Here is a 14,091-nt window from a genome sequence, read left to right as displayed (position 1 = left end):
AGATGTGTGCAGAGGTATGCAAAAGGAGACCGTTTAGGGTGAAATTAACATATGGCTTTATTGAGCCCAGTCCCTTTAAACAGCACAGCAAACAAAAATATACAAAAACAATAAACACCTATCCCTTTGTTAGGGCTGGCTTACTTCCCCAGTCCCTCTCTTACAAGGCTAGTTGTCTGCTTGAGGGTCCAGGCATAGAGGTCTGATCCCCTTAATAATAATAGTTTGTTCTTGTACAGCGCTGCTAGTTTTAAAGTGCTTTGCAGAGACATTTTGCTGACACATTCCCTGTCCTGTGGAGCTTAAAATCTATGTTTTTGGTGTCTGAGTGTAAGGAATCCGCTCCTCGGTTTAATGTTTGCCTTACCTTGCAGACAGGTGCAGTCCTGGAACACTTTCCCGGATATTTACTGCAGCCTGGATTCACTCACCAAAGCAATACTGCCACACGCCCCTTCTGCCATTGGTTCTCTGACCTTTAAGTGTTGCCTTCCCACAATGCTCCCTGCCGAGCATAGTCCTTCCTGGATGTCTCTGTGTTCTGCCATAAGCCTTGTCTTGTCTGTCTCCTTGGTTCCTGAGACCGGCTGCTAGTGTCACGCAGCGGTCTGTTCCTGTGCTGAAGCGGAGTACTCTCCTTGTTGTCTTCAGCTCCCTGATTCCTGTGACCGGCTGCTAGTCTCATGCAGCGGTCAGTTCCTGTTTCCTGTGCTGAAGCTGAGTACTCTCCTTGTTACTTCAGCTCCTTGTTTCCTGTGACCGGCTGCTATATTCATGCAGCGGTCTGTTCCTGGTTTCCTGCACTGAAGCGGAGGTTTCCCTGTGTATCTTCAGCTTCCTGGTTCCTGGGGCCTACTCTTTCCCTAATCTAGAGAGGCCGCGTCCTGGTTCCTGCGCTGAAACGGAGGATTCCCCAGCCCGCTCAGGACTCTTGCGCTGAAGCACTGGTTTACCAGTGCAGCTAGGCGGTATGCTACTCTGGTCTGTCTACCACCTCCTGAGACCAGTACCATGGGCCATGGTCGCCACACGCGCAGAGGCCACTCCCGCGCTCCTAAGCTGAAGCGGAGCTCTCCTGACTACCTGTTGCCGAACTCCTGCTTGAACAACGTTTACACTGATGTCTCCAGTCCTGACCCTGGCGTGTCCACCGACGATGCTGTCTTCTCCTATCCTGATCCTGCTACGTACGACTACGAACTGCGCAATCCGGATCAGCCTGCGCGGTCTAAGGGTTGGTATGTTTCTGTCTGAAATCCTGTCCCGGCCTGTAGACCAGTCCCAGTTTGAAAACCAGTATCTGTGCGAAATACTACCCCTGATTGAAGATCAGATTATGTATGAAGGTTTAACCCCGTTGCAAAGACAATGCCGTAACGATCTCATTAGTAAGGCTTATTGCCTTAAGGACTTAAAACAGTCTCTGGCCGATTGTGTTTGCTCCTCTGGTTCCCCTTTAACCTGGGATAATGTGCATCCTATCAAACTTGCCATCGCCCGAAATGCACTCCTTGCCTTGGCCTTATCATTGGACATTCACCTAGTACAACAGGACCCTCTCTTCATGGTGGTTCATGCTCAAGACACACTCCGTGTACTTTCCCTGACTTTGGACATTTGCATAAAGGAACAGGACCCTCTCCTTGCCAGCTATGCTGCCGCTTGGCAGTCCACCTGTGCTGCCAGTCCTGTCGCTAAACCTGGGGACGTATCTCCCTCTCCAGGAAATGACCAAACTGACCCACTATCACTGCCCCCTAACATAGATGCTGCCACGGTCCCTAGCCCTGATGGTACACCCGGGTACTCTGACACCAATGATACGTCTATATTAACCCCTGCTGATCAGTCCTGTGAGTTTCTCCTGGAGTATACGTATATTTCTCTAGCCAACACTAAGGCTCTAGTATCCGAGAACAAGTCCCTTTTTCCCTCTATTCCTAACTCTGAATCTCCCTTTTCAGCCCTCGAAGTTTTTCCTGCTTTAACCCCTGCTAGGCAGTTCTGCATGCCTTCCCTGTCAGGGAACAAATCCCTCCTACCTCCACGTACTCAGCTTCAATTTCTAAGTTCTGTTCCCAGGGTCATTCCTGTATTAAACCCTGTGGGGCAGCTCTCTGAGTCCCCTTTTGTAACCCCCTGTTCTCCGCCAGCCATGGTCACGTCCCTAGCTCCAGAGGAAGAATCCCTTGTCTCACCTATTACAGAGGAAAAACTCTCTATGTTCTACTCTCCGGTATTATCTGCTTTAACTCCTGTAAATTCTTGCTGCCTCCAAGCTAATGCCTTCGTTCTAGCCTCAGAGAATGTGTCCCCAAGTCCTATAGCAGAGGTTGCATTAAATGACTTCCCCAAGGTTGCTGAATCCTTAGTTTTTGCTATAAAACCCCTGCTTCAGCTCAAGTTTCAGCTGCTGTGCCCCCTGAAACTTCGGCTAAAGTTCTGATTCCAGTTAAATGTATTCAGTTACCAAGTTTTTCCCTAAGCTTGGTCGCAGAGTTCCCATTTCCAGGTACTTCGCTGAACCAGTCTGTCACCCAGAGAGCGATGATCCCTGCTTCAGCACATAGTCCCCACGTCGTGGAATCTGCAGTCATTTCTGGTTTCCAAGACACTCCTTACCAAATACCCACTTCATAGACCAGTACAGTAATGATTACCCCCCGTGTACTGTCTGTGTTCTCCCCTTCTCAAAGCTTAGGGTTAAAACCGTACAGTGGTCAGTATGCCCCTCCTGGGGTTCATGTTGTGTTCCCAGGAATGTTTGCTGACACACTGTTTTCACTTAAAAGCGACGCTTTTTCATATGTGCTAGCTAGAAGCCTGCACACAGTTTCCCCTCTCTCTGAAATTTGCCTTGTCGGCCCTGATACTCGGAGAGGGTAAAACCTCCCTTCAGATTCAGAATCTCTTTCTATAGAGGTCGTCCTTGCTGTTAGTTCCCCTGATTTCTCTGCCCATGCAAACCCTCCAGGGATCAGCATATCGGTTGTTACCCCCTTAATACAGTCTGAGACCACCCTGCTTATATTACAAGTCCTGGTATTTAAATCTGAGCTATTTAGTTTTACTGCTCTTGCTAAACCTCAGTCCCTCAGCACTGCAGCTAAACGTGCTCCAGCAACCGTTGGTTTACTCAGGGAAAAAATTTAAATTCCTGTCTTAAAGGGTACTTTCTCACACATGTCCAGCAAACCTAGAACCTCAGTGATTGATTCTAAGTCACTTACAGTATCACTATATCTGATGTTCTCACTAGTCAAACCCTGACACCCTCACCACTGGCTAGGAGTCCCGTTATCAGAATTTTTGCACTAGTAAACACGCCTAAATCTGTTTTTGTCATGACAAGCACCCCTGTTGTTAGGGCCCTTGCAGTTTTGGATAAGACTCCTTTTACTTCAAAGGTTTCTGCTATTAAGAGTTTCCACGGTTCCAACTTACCGCTTATTGTCTCTTTAACTCCCATCATTACTCTCCCATTACCAGTCACTGATTCCCAGGCACCAGCTCCTGACGCTAGTTCTCCTATCGGTACCCCTGCTTTGCGAGATGTTTCTGTTATGGATTCCGAGCCTCCAGCTCCGGAGTCAATTCCTTTACTTGCTGCTGTTTTTGTAGTCTCTCAGGTCCCTGTCACTGAAGTACAGACTTCAGCTTCTGAGGTTAGCTCCCCTCCCTCCGCTACCCTTGCTCTGCCTGATTCTCAAGTTTCTGATATTAGAGCCCCAAAGCCTATTCCTACTCCCCAGACAATACTATCTCCAACTGAGGCTTCCCCAGTATTTGAGAGCTCCACTGCTGAGTGCTTCTCTGCCTCTGTGAAACGATGTTTTTCCCCCTCGGAACTTTCTGTTGCCCCTGTTATTTCCTTTGAGTTGGAAATACTCTGTACGTATACCAAGATTTCAGTCTCTATGTCTGGTTTACTGCTTGCCTTGTCACCTTCCATACCAATACCGGGAAATTCTCCCACCCACCCTATACCCTCGCTGACCACTACCTGGGAGACCTCTGGAGGAGAAGTCCCTCTCAAATTCCTACATGCAGAGGTCAGCCAAGACTTTGTCTGTCCCGAAGGTCGCCCGGGTATATTCGATCAACTATCAAGGCCGCTTATCCTAAATTCTGGTCCCATTACTAAAGACTGGGCTCCCAGTGGGGGTTCTTCTGCCGTTTCTGCTCCGGAACCCTCTGGTTCTTCACAGCCTTGGATTCCCAAGCCATTTCGCGGGGCGAGCCAGGTACCAATGATATCTCTACCACCACTCTCATATCCTAGAACAGTACTCACCAAGGAACTGCTCGTTTACGGATGCCCTTTCCGCCTAAAAAACTTTAGGAACAACTCTATGTCCCCGAGACCCATGGATGGCCCTAGCTGGCCGCAGTTCTCTCCGGGGGGTGGGGGTACACAAAGGAGTGACCACGAGTCTCTGAACCATGACTCTAACACCAATCCTAGACGGTTCTGGAACAACTCCTGGTCCCCCAACTCTATGAGTGGTCTTGTTCGGCCGGAGGTCTCACATGAAGAGGGGGGTACTGTAAGGAATCCACTCACCAAAGCAATACTGCCACACGCCCCTTCTGCCATTGGTTCTCTGACCTTTAAGTGTTGCCTTCCCACAATGCTCCCTGCCGAGCATAGTCCTTCCTGGATGTCTCTGTGTTCTGCCATAAGCCTTGTCTTGTCTGTCTCCTTGGTTCCTGTGACCGGCTGCTAGTCTCATGCAGTGGTCTGTTCCTAGTTTCCTGCACTGAAGCGGAGGTTTCCCTGTGTATCTTCAGCTTCCTGGTTCCTGGGGCCTACTCTTTCCCTAATCTAGAGAGGCCGCATCCTGGTTCCTGCGCTGAAACGGAGGATTCCCCAGCCCGCTCAGGACTCTTGCGCTGAAGCACTGGTTTACCAGTGCAGCTAGGCGGTGTGCTACTCTGGTGTGTCTACCACCTCCTGAGACCAGTACCATGGGCCATGGTCGCCGCACGCCGCACGTGTAGAGGCCACTCCCGCGCTCCTAAGCTGAAGCGGGGCTCTCCTGACTACCTGTTGCCGAACGCCTGCTTGAACAACGTTTACACTGATGTCTCCAGTCCTGACCCTGGCGTGTCCACCGACGATGCTGTCTTCTCCTATCCTGATCCTGCTACGTACGACTATGAACTGCGCAATCCGGATCAGCCTGCACGGTCTAAGGTCGGTGCTTTTTCAACCCCACCTCAGCCACGCGGTCCGACCCAGGTTTGTGGCGAGCACATTCGTGACACTGAGGCACAGAGAGATAAAGTGACTTGCCCAAGGTCACAATGAGGAATTGAACCAGGTTTCCTAGATTCAAACTCAGTGCCAGAGTCAGTGTCTTTACACACTGAGCCACTACTTCTCTCTGTTATTGTCTTATCAGCAGCAGCACAGTATCCTGTATGCTCAAGAGAGTCTCGCTGGGTCTGTTCCAGCAAGAGTTTTAAACCTGTCTGATTAACAGGTGCAGTGTATTATATGTCTTTATTTGTATAGTGCCATTAATGTACATAGCGCTTCACAGTAGTAATACACGTGGTAATCAAGTGGAGTCTGGTTAATTGCCTGGCTGCAATTAACCAGTTCCCTGCATGATTTAGAGGAAGTTTCTTAAACAGGGATAAGTCCCTGTTACAAGCCCTCATAGTACACACTCGTTCCCTATGTTGCATATACATATTTGTATTTTTTTATCCCACAAACAAAATTAATTTTCTAATTTGTGAATATCAAAGGTTTTATGTGTACTATTATTTTCTTTCCAGCTATTTTGTTTGCACAATTTACCCCAACGACAGTGGGCAGGAGATTAATTGATCATTTATTTTTTTTCTAATCTAGCACATACAAAATAATGCTTTCTCAATTTGGCTGGAATGTAATGCCTTACATTTGCTGATCCAGTCTGTTATACAAGAATATTACAGGAACCATATTATCATTAGATCCTTGGGTCATCATTATACAGGCCTGGGTGGCACTCTTCTGTATATTCCACTGTGCTATTGTAGCAAACTAGATATCACTGAATCATATCTGACAATTTATGAAATAGGGATGGAGAGACTACGAAGCCCATATTTTAAACACATGTCCTAGACTACTCAACACCTGTTTTCCATGTTTCTATCCTATGTAATTAAAGTCTACTTCGAAATGAATGCTATTATAAGATATATTTATTGTAATATATAATATGACCCCAATCCAGCTATCTTCCTTAAAGTTGCAGACCAAGCAATATCCTGTGTTTTTATTTTAAATAAATCAGTTCTTTACTATGAGAAAATAATTGTAGCCTTTTTTTTAAACAACTCTGAATGACATTTTTAATGTATTATAATATAACAAGCACTTTTTGTTTCTATAGCAACCATTTACAGAGTCACATCTCCTTCCTCTTCTGAAACAGGCTCTCACATACCCCTGTGTGGCCACGCAGCGTCAAATGCCATGGCAACGGGACGCTATGTGACATCACGTGGTGCCACGTTGCGTGCCCTTGGGTGACGCCGTGATGTCACGGCATCTTGTTGCACCGCACAGCCATTTTTTCAGGACCTGCAGTGGAAAGAGTAGAATTTGCAGGGGAGAAGACGGAGATCGTCGCCGGACCCCGCCACAGGTAAGAGTCGTAAGGGGGGGGGGGGGGGGGTGGAGGGCGCTGAGTCAGGGAGTTTTTTTTTTTATAACCCCGGAATAAAAAAGCTTGTTGCTGAAAAGAGGTGTAATTAGATCATTTCAATTAACTTTAGATCGTTTGAATGAAAGTTTTACGCGTGTGGCCCGAATCTGTTTTCCTTGGAGCAGTTTGGCCCGTCTCACTTTACAAGTTGTGCAGGCCTCCTGTAGAACCTTTTAATGTATCTGATTCTATTGAGTTGCTGTCTGATAGCAGTGTTGTTTGTACAACATATCGTTTATCTCTCTAGAACTTAAATGAGTCCATTTATACGCCACTATATATTTCCAGCCACAGCAACAGCATCTAGTTTTAAGTAATGTTTAAGGTACAGTAGATGGTTTACAACAGTATCAGGAAAGCAATAACACAGTATAAACATTAGTTTTAACATTGCGGTCTGAACCTATTTCCTCTTGGTGGTCAGTGGTTTAGTGTTGATTGTGTAAATATAAGGTGTGGCTACTTTTGGTAACAAAGTTGGAAAAAAAACGGCACTAAGTGAACACTACGGTTCTGACTAAAAACTTACTTCACAAAGCATCTGTGGCCCACTGTGCCAAACAAAAGATTTATTTGACTGATTTTGCAGTCTGTAGTCACTTTGCACTACAAAGGCCAGGTCCCCGCTGGCTACCGCAGCGCCCGCTGTGACGGACGCTGCAGGGACAAGAGCCCTCCCCTCAATGGGGCCGGCACCGCCGCTGCCGCGCCGAGTTTTTCAGGAACACCTGAAAATGGAGATGGCCAAGGGCGACGGAGCGCTAGGCCACTCCCCCAGGTGGTTCAGCCAATGAGGGCGAACCTGCCAGATGATGTCATGGCCGTGCCCCCGTCACGCCCCCCCCCCTCTCTTTCCCTCTGCAGCTCCCTGCAGACCAGGGAATTCAGCTGCACGAGCCGCCAGCCTCGGGGGCGCACGTGCAGCGCAGGCACTGGGGCTACAGCCAAAGGTGCAGCATTTTATTCTTTTGGCTAAGCCTCATGATTTCAACTGAGTAGATTTAAATGGGTTGTGAAATTGCATGAAATGTTCTGATCCATGAGTCAGCATGTCAGTAAGGTGCTTGTAGACACAATCTAAATGTTTCCAGAAATGTCTAATGGAGGCCTATAACATAGAGTGGACTTAATAGCAACCATGTTTAAAATAATAGCGTTAAAAAATTCCATCTACAGTAATTCAATTGGTCGATGTGTTTCTAACAAATACTAAGCTAAGTAGCTTTACCCATATCATGAATATCTGTTCTTCACATGCTACAATGCATCAATACACACTCTCTATTTTCTAGAATTGCCCCCATTGTATTATACTTATCTACATTCTAGTGCATGTTCTATGAAGCAACGAGAACATTTGGTACTATGCACATAGCGAGTAAAGATGCATACATACTGTGTATGTTCTTTGCAGTTTCTGTTCAGAGTTTAGAGTTTACATGAACAGGGCCGCCAACAGAAATCATGGGGCCCGGGACAAATGAAAGGAGCAGGGACCCCCCCCACCGCCGAGCCCATATTGCACCCCCCCCAGACCCATAGCGCAACTACCACGAAAAATATCTTTTAGCGCACAACTTTTACTTAACTGTTTTCTTATTGTGATACAGAAAAAAACATTACAATGCAACCTGTTTATTTTTATAATTTCAACAAAAGACATGTGACTGCATGCCTGCCTGGGTGGATGAGTGGGTGAGTGGGTGAGTGGGTGACAGGATGACAGGATGACAGTGACTGGGTGGGTGAATGACGGTGGGTGAATGATGGTGGGTGAATGATGGGTGGGTGAATGATAGTGGGTGAGTGGGTGGGTGAATGAATGATGGTGGGTGGGTGAATGAATGACGGTGGGTGGGTGGGTGAATGAATGACGGTGGGTGGGTGAATGAATGATGGTGGGTGGGTGAATGAATGAATGACAGTGGGTGGGTGAATGAATGAATGACGGTGGGTGGGTGGGTGAATGAATGACGGTGGGTGGGTGAATGAATGATAGCGGCTGAATGAATGATAGTGGGTGGGCTGGTGTGTGAATGAATGACAGTGGGTGGTCTGGTGTGTGAATGAATGACAGTGGGTGGCCTGTTGTGTGAATGGATGACATTGGGTGGATGGGTGGATGGGTGGGTGGGTGAATGAATGACGGTGGGTGGGTGAATGAATGACGGTGGGTGGGTGGGTGAATGAATGACAGTGGGTTGGGTAGAATGACGGTGGGTGAATGATGGTGGGTGGGTGAATGACGGTGGGTGGGTGGCTGGGTGAATGACGGTTGGGTGATTGGGTTGGTGAATGATGGTGGGTGGGTGATGGTGGGTGGGGTTGAATGATGGTGGATTGGGTGGGTGGGGTTGAATGACGGTGCGTGGGGGAATGACAGTGGGTGGATGACAGTGACTGGGTGGGCGGGTGAATGGGTGGGTGGATGACAGTGACTGGGTGGGTGGGAGAAAGTGACTGGGTGGGTGGGAGACAGTGACTGGGTGGGTGGGAGACAGTGACTGGGTGGGTGACAGTCAGTGACTGGGTGGGTGACAGTCAATGACTGGGTGGGTGACAGTCAGTGACTGGGTGGGTGACAGTGACAGTGGGTGAGAGAGACAGTGGGTGACAGTGGGTGACAGTGACAGTGTGTGACAGTGACTGAGTGGGTGGGTGAATGGGTGGATGACAGTGACTGGGTGGGTGGGAGACAGTGACTGGGTGGATGGGAGACAGTGACTGGGTGGGAGACAATGTCTGGGTGGGAGACAGTGACTGGGTGGGGGGGAGACAGTGACTGGGTGGGAGACAGTGTCTGGGTGGGAGACAGTGACTGGGTGGGTGGGAGACAGTGTCTGGGTGAGAGACAGTGTCTGGGTGGGAGACAGTGTCTGGGTGGGAGACAGTGTCTGGGTGGGAGACAGTGTCTGGGTGGGAGACAGTGACTGGGTGGGAGACAGTGTCTGGGTGAGAGACAGTGTCTGGGTGGGAGACAGTGTCTGGGTGGGAGACAGGGACTGGGTGGGAGACAGTGACTGGGTGAGAGACAGGGACTGGGTGGGAGACAGGGACTGGGTGGGAGACAATGACAGTGGGTGACAGTGACTGGGTGGGGTAACTTACCTAGACCGGGTGGGTGCAGCTTGCCGCCGGACGCTTCCCCCTCCTGCCCCCAATATCCCAGCGGCAGCTGCCCGGGACAGGAGGTGGGCTTGGGGGAGGTGGCGTGGGAGGTGGACTCAAGGGGGGGGGGCACGGGACGTGGGCTCGGGCAGCGTGTGGGAAGCTGGCCGCAGGAAGAGCTGGTACTTCCCCCTCCGTCCCACATTGGGAGCGGTGGGGGGAGCGGGCCGCACAAGAGTAACTGGTACTTCCCCCTCTGTCCCAAGTCGGGAGCGGTGGGGGGAGTGGGCCCTGCGCATTCGCGTTGGGAGCGGGGGGGGGGTGTCAGGGTCGCCTAGACCTCCTGCCTAGCCATAGCTTCTTTGTCCACTGGGTGTGCTGCTGCCTTCTGTTTCCTCTGGGTTCCTCTGTCTGCCTGTCTGTCTTCTTGTTGCTCCTGTCTCTGTCCTTTTATAGCTCTGCTTCCTGTCTGTTGCTTTTGCCTTTGCTTCTAGTCAGACTCCTACAGTATGCACATGCCTCTGTCTTTGATTCCTGATCTGTTCCTGTACCTGTATTTGAGTCTGTTCACAGTAAAAGCCCTTGCTAGTAATCTGGCTTGTCCCTGTTTGTTCCTGCTCCCCAGTCTCAGTCCCTGCTCCCTGTTCTCAGTCCCTGTCCTGCCCCGCCTGTCCTGTCCTGTTCCAGTTTCCTCGTTGCCGACCTCTGCTTGTTACCTGACTTCGCTACCTGCCGCCTGCCTCAGACCCCTGCTTGTTACCTGACTTCGCTACCTGCCGCCTGCCTCGGACCCCTGCTTGTTACCTGACTTCGCTATCTGCCGCCTGCCTCGGACCCCTGCTTGTGACCCCTACTACGCTCGTGCTGTTCCGGCCACCGAGATCCTACCCGCCACAGGAGTCTCCCGTGACAGAAAGCAAAGGCCACTTCTGGATCTCGCTGGAACAGATTCTTCTTCTGCCTGCACCCTTTCCTGCCTGCTGCAGCAGACCACATCCGCATGGTTGAAGATAAGTACTTTCGTTTCTTTTTTGGAAATCCAAGTTGGGATCTTGAAAGGTTTTTTTTTGCTTCTAAGTGTTCTGCAAGAAGTATTGCATTCATAACGAAAAAACATTTTTGCTGAGATTAGAACTGTTGCTGCAGAGACTATTGCAGTTTTCTTTGAGATTTTTCTTTTTGTGCAGTGCTTGGGTTATCCCTTGCAGTACCTGTTGCCACCTTTTTAGACTCTAACTTTTCATTCCCTGAACAAGGCTTGTCTCTGCATCACTGGTTGGACCACTGCTGTTCACAGGGTTCCCATTTCAAAAGACAAGAGTGCTTCTATTATTTTGTTACTGCATACTGTGATTTTTCCTGCAATCTGTAGTTTTTCATATGATTGGTTCTAAGGTTTCAGGTTTACCTGCAAGTTCCCCTAAAGTTTGTTTCTCTGCAACATATGATATCCCTACGCCTGATATCAAAGGTTTCAGATTTGACTGCAGGGTTCTCTGTCTGATATTCCTATGTCCGATGCCAAAAGTTTCAGATCTAACTACAAGTTTTCTCTGTATTAGTTTCCTGCTGTCTATGATATTTCTATGCCTGATATCTAAAGTTTCAGATTCAACTGCAGGTTTTCTTTGTCTATATGATATCCCTACGCCTGATGCCTAAAGATTCAGATGTAACTGCAGGTTCTCTCTGTCTGTATGATATCCCTACGCCTGATTTCTAAAGTTTCAGATATAACTACAGGTTTCTCTGTCTATGTTTTTTCCTTGCATTTATAAATCTCTGTGACTGATGCTAAAGTCTCAAAAGGTCAGCTCTCCTATCTTGTGTCTCTCTGTGTCTAATATTCCTGTTGTTCATTCTAATGCTTCTGCTTTAAAAACACATTTCCTCTTTACTGGTTTCTTGGGAAGTGTGGTTTCCCCATGTCTGAAATTATGGCTCCCACTCAAACAGTCTTGAGCAGTAAATGTGAACACAGTATCACTGATTCTTCAGAGCTTCTCAAAGCAAGAAAGAAGAAGAAAAAGAAGGGAGGCATTACTGTGGAAGTTGCAGAAGGAATTAAGAATGAAAATTTAACCTCAGAGTCTGCATTTGATGAAAGAGATATGCTGCAGCTTAAGGCAACTCACAGACGTATCCCAAGAATAGTGGAAGAAAAGAAAGATGCCCCTACTCAGACGCTTCAAGCTGCACAGAAAGCGATTGATTGTCTTTATGGACGTTTAGATAAGGAGCAAGAAGCCAACGCTGCACAACAGAGCTGTCTTTCCTCAGCAATTACTAAGTGCGTTCTCCAGGAAAAAGAAAAGCACCAGTTGGAGAGTGACCTGGATGTCATGTCAGGTGAGCTGGAGAAGGCATATGCTGATGCTGCTGAGAATCGGCGCCTCGCTTCTAAAAGTAACGAATTCCTGGAAAACTCTATGAAGGAAATTGACAGGCTTAATACAGAGCTTAAAATCTCCCAGGAGGAGATTTGCTACTTCAAAAAGGAGATGGAAGTCGTTCGAGAGGAGAGATGCTACTTGAAAACAGAGATATGTTCTATGAGAGATGCCTCCGAAGAGTTAAATAGTTGGTTTGAAACTATAAACCAAATGAGTAAGAACTTCTCTGTCCAAGCCAGTGAAGGAGATAAAAGACTCCATGAATCAGAAGAGGAGAAGAGACTATTGATAGAAGAAAAGTCAAGGATGCAATTAGTGCTGGAAAAAGCAGAGGGTGACTGGAAAAAAGAAAAATATCAGTTGGAGAATGACAGGGTGATCTTGTCAAGTAAGCTGGAGAAGGCCTACGCTGATTCTGCCCAGTACCAGACTTTCATGGCTCAAGTTGACGCAGCACTGGAAGCATCTCAGAAAGAGGTTCACAGGCTTACTACAGAGCTGGAAGCCACTAAAGAGAAGAGTTGCCACTTCAACACAGAACTATGTTCATTGAGAGAAATCTTCGAAGGGTTAAATATCAGTTTTGAAACTGTAACCCAAGAGTGCAAGAATCTCTGTGTCCAAGTCAGTGAAGGAGATAAGAAACTCCATGAATTAGGAGAGGAGAAGAAACAGTTGGCCCAGGAAACGTTAGACGTGCAGACAGCACTGCAGAATGCAGAGAGAGTGCTGCAAGAAGAAGGTGTCTCCCTGGAGAGGCGCACACAAGCAGAAAATATGCTGCAGAGTCAGCTGTGAGCACTGCGTACACATCTGCAGGACACCAAGGAGAAATGGGTGAATGCTGAAGAAAAGCAGCGAGTTCTGCAGGAAGAAAGTTTCCAGACTCCCTACAAAATAAAGATGCTGCAAGATTATTTGAGTACCCAGTGTGTCCCCAAAGAACAGCATGAGGAGCTGAAGGCCACACTGAGCATAACCAGAGCCTCGCTGGAGGAAGAGCTAAAGCTATCAGCTGAACACACATCTCAGCAGCTCACAGCGCTGCAGGCGCAGAACGCTGAGCTCAAGACACAGCTTGCCAAAAAGGAGGAGACAGAGAAGGTGTCCGTCTGTCAAGTGGCTGGCCTGACACAGCGCTATGAGGTCAAAATGGCTGATGCTTGCAAATTATTGGACCCCACAGCCCGTGATAAGGTACGGCTGCAGCTGGAGCTGTACAATGCCTGGGAGGAGTACCGGCAGCTGCAGATCAGAAATGAAGAAGATGCAACATATCTAAGCTTTACTCTGAGTCAGCTGGGAGATATGGAGTCACGACTCAACTCCAAAAGAGTTGAACTGACAACTGCTTTGAGTGGGAAAAAAGTGCAGAAGGACAGCTTCAAGAGCTGAAAACTCGAATAGCTGGTTTTTCATTGGGTGGTGCCATGAAACGGCAGTCGCAAGAGGAGACCATTGAGAGCGAACTCTGTGTCCCCAATGACTCATGTGGAAAAGCTGCAGCCATCCTTTATGCCCACATTCCTGATTTCTCTGTCCCTGCTTTTGGGTTGAACGCATCCATTCGGAGGTTCCTTGCAGCAACCAATGTACCTGTGGAGTAACCTCTGCCCGCTGACAAACCACCAGAGGTGGGTCACCTTGAGTCCACTTTTCATCAAGGCCTCCGGGAAGAGCCTGGAGGATCGTCCGGAGAACGCTCTCGAGAGGGGGGAGTAATGTCAGGGTCGCCTAGACTCCTGCCTAGCCATAGCTTCTTTGTCCACTGGGTGTGCTGCTGCCTTCTGTTTCCTCTGGGTTCCTCTGTCTGCCTGTCTGCCTTCTTGTTGCTCCTGTCTCTGTCCTTTTATAGCTCTGCTTCCTGTCTGTTGCTTTTGCCT

This window comes from Ascaphus truei, chromosome 1 (genome assembly GCF_040206685.1).
Source record: "Ascaphus truei isolate aAscTru1 chromosome 1, aAscTru1.hap1, whole genome shotgun sequence".
Lineage (NCBI taxonomy): Eukaryota > Metazoa > Chordata > Amphibia > Anura > Ascaphidae > Ascaphus > Ascaphus truei.
The sequence above is the reverse complement of the archived record's forward strand: the minus strand, read 5'-3'. Positions refer to the sequence as shown.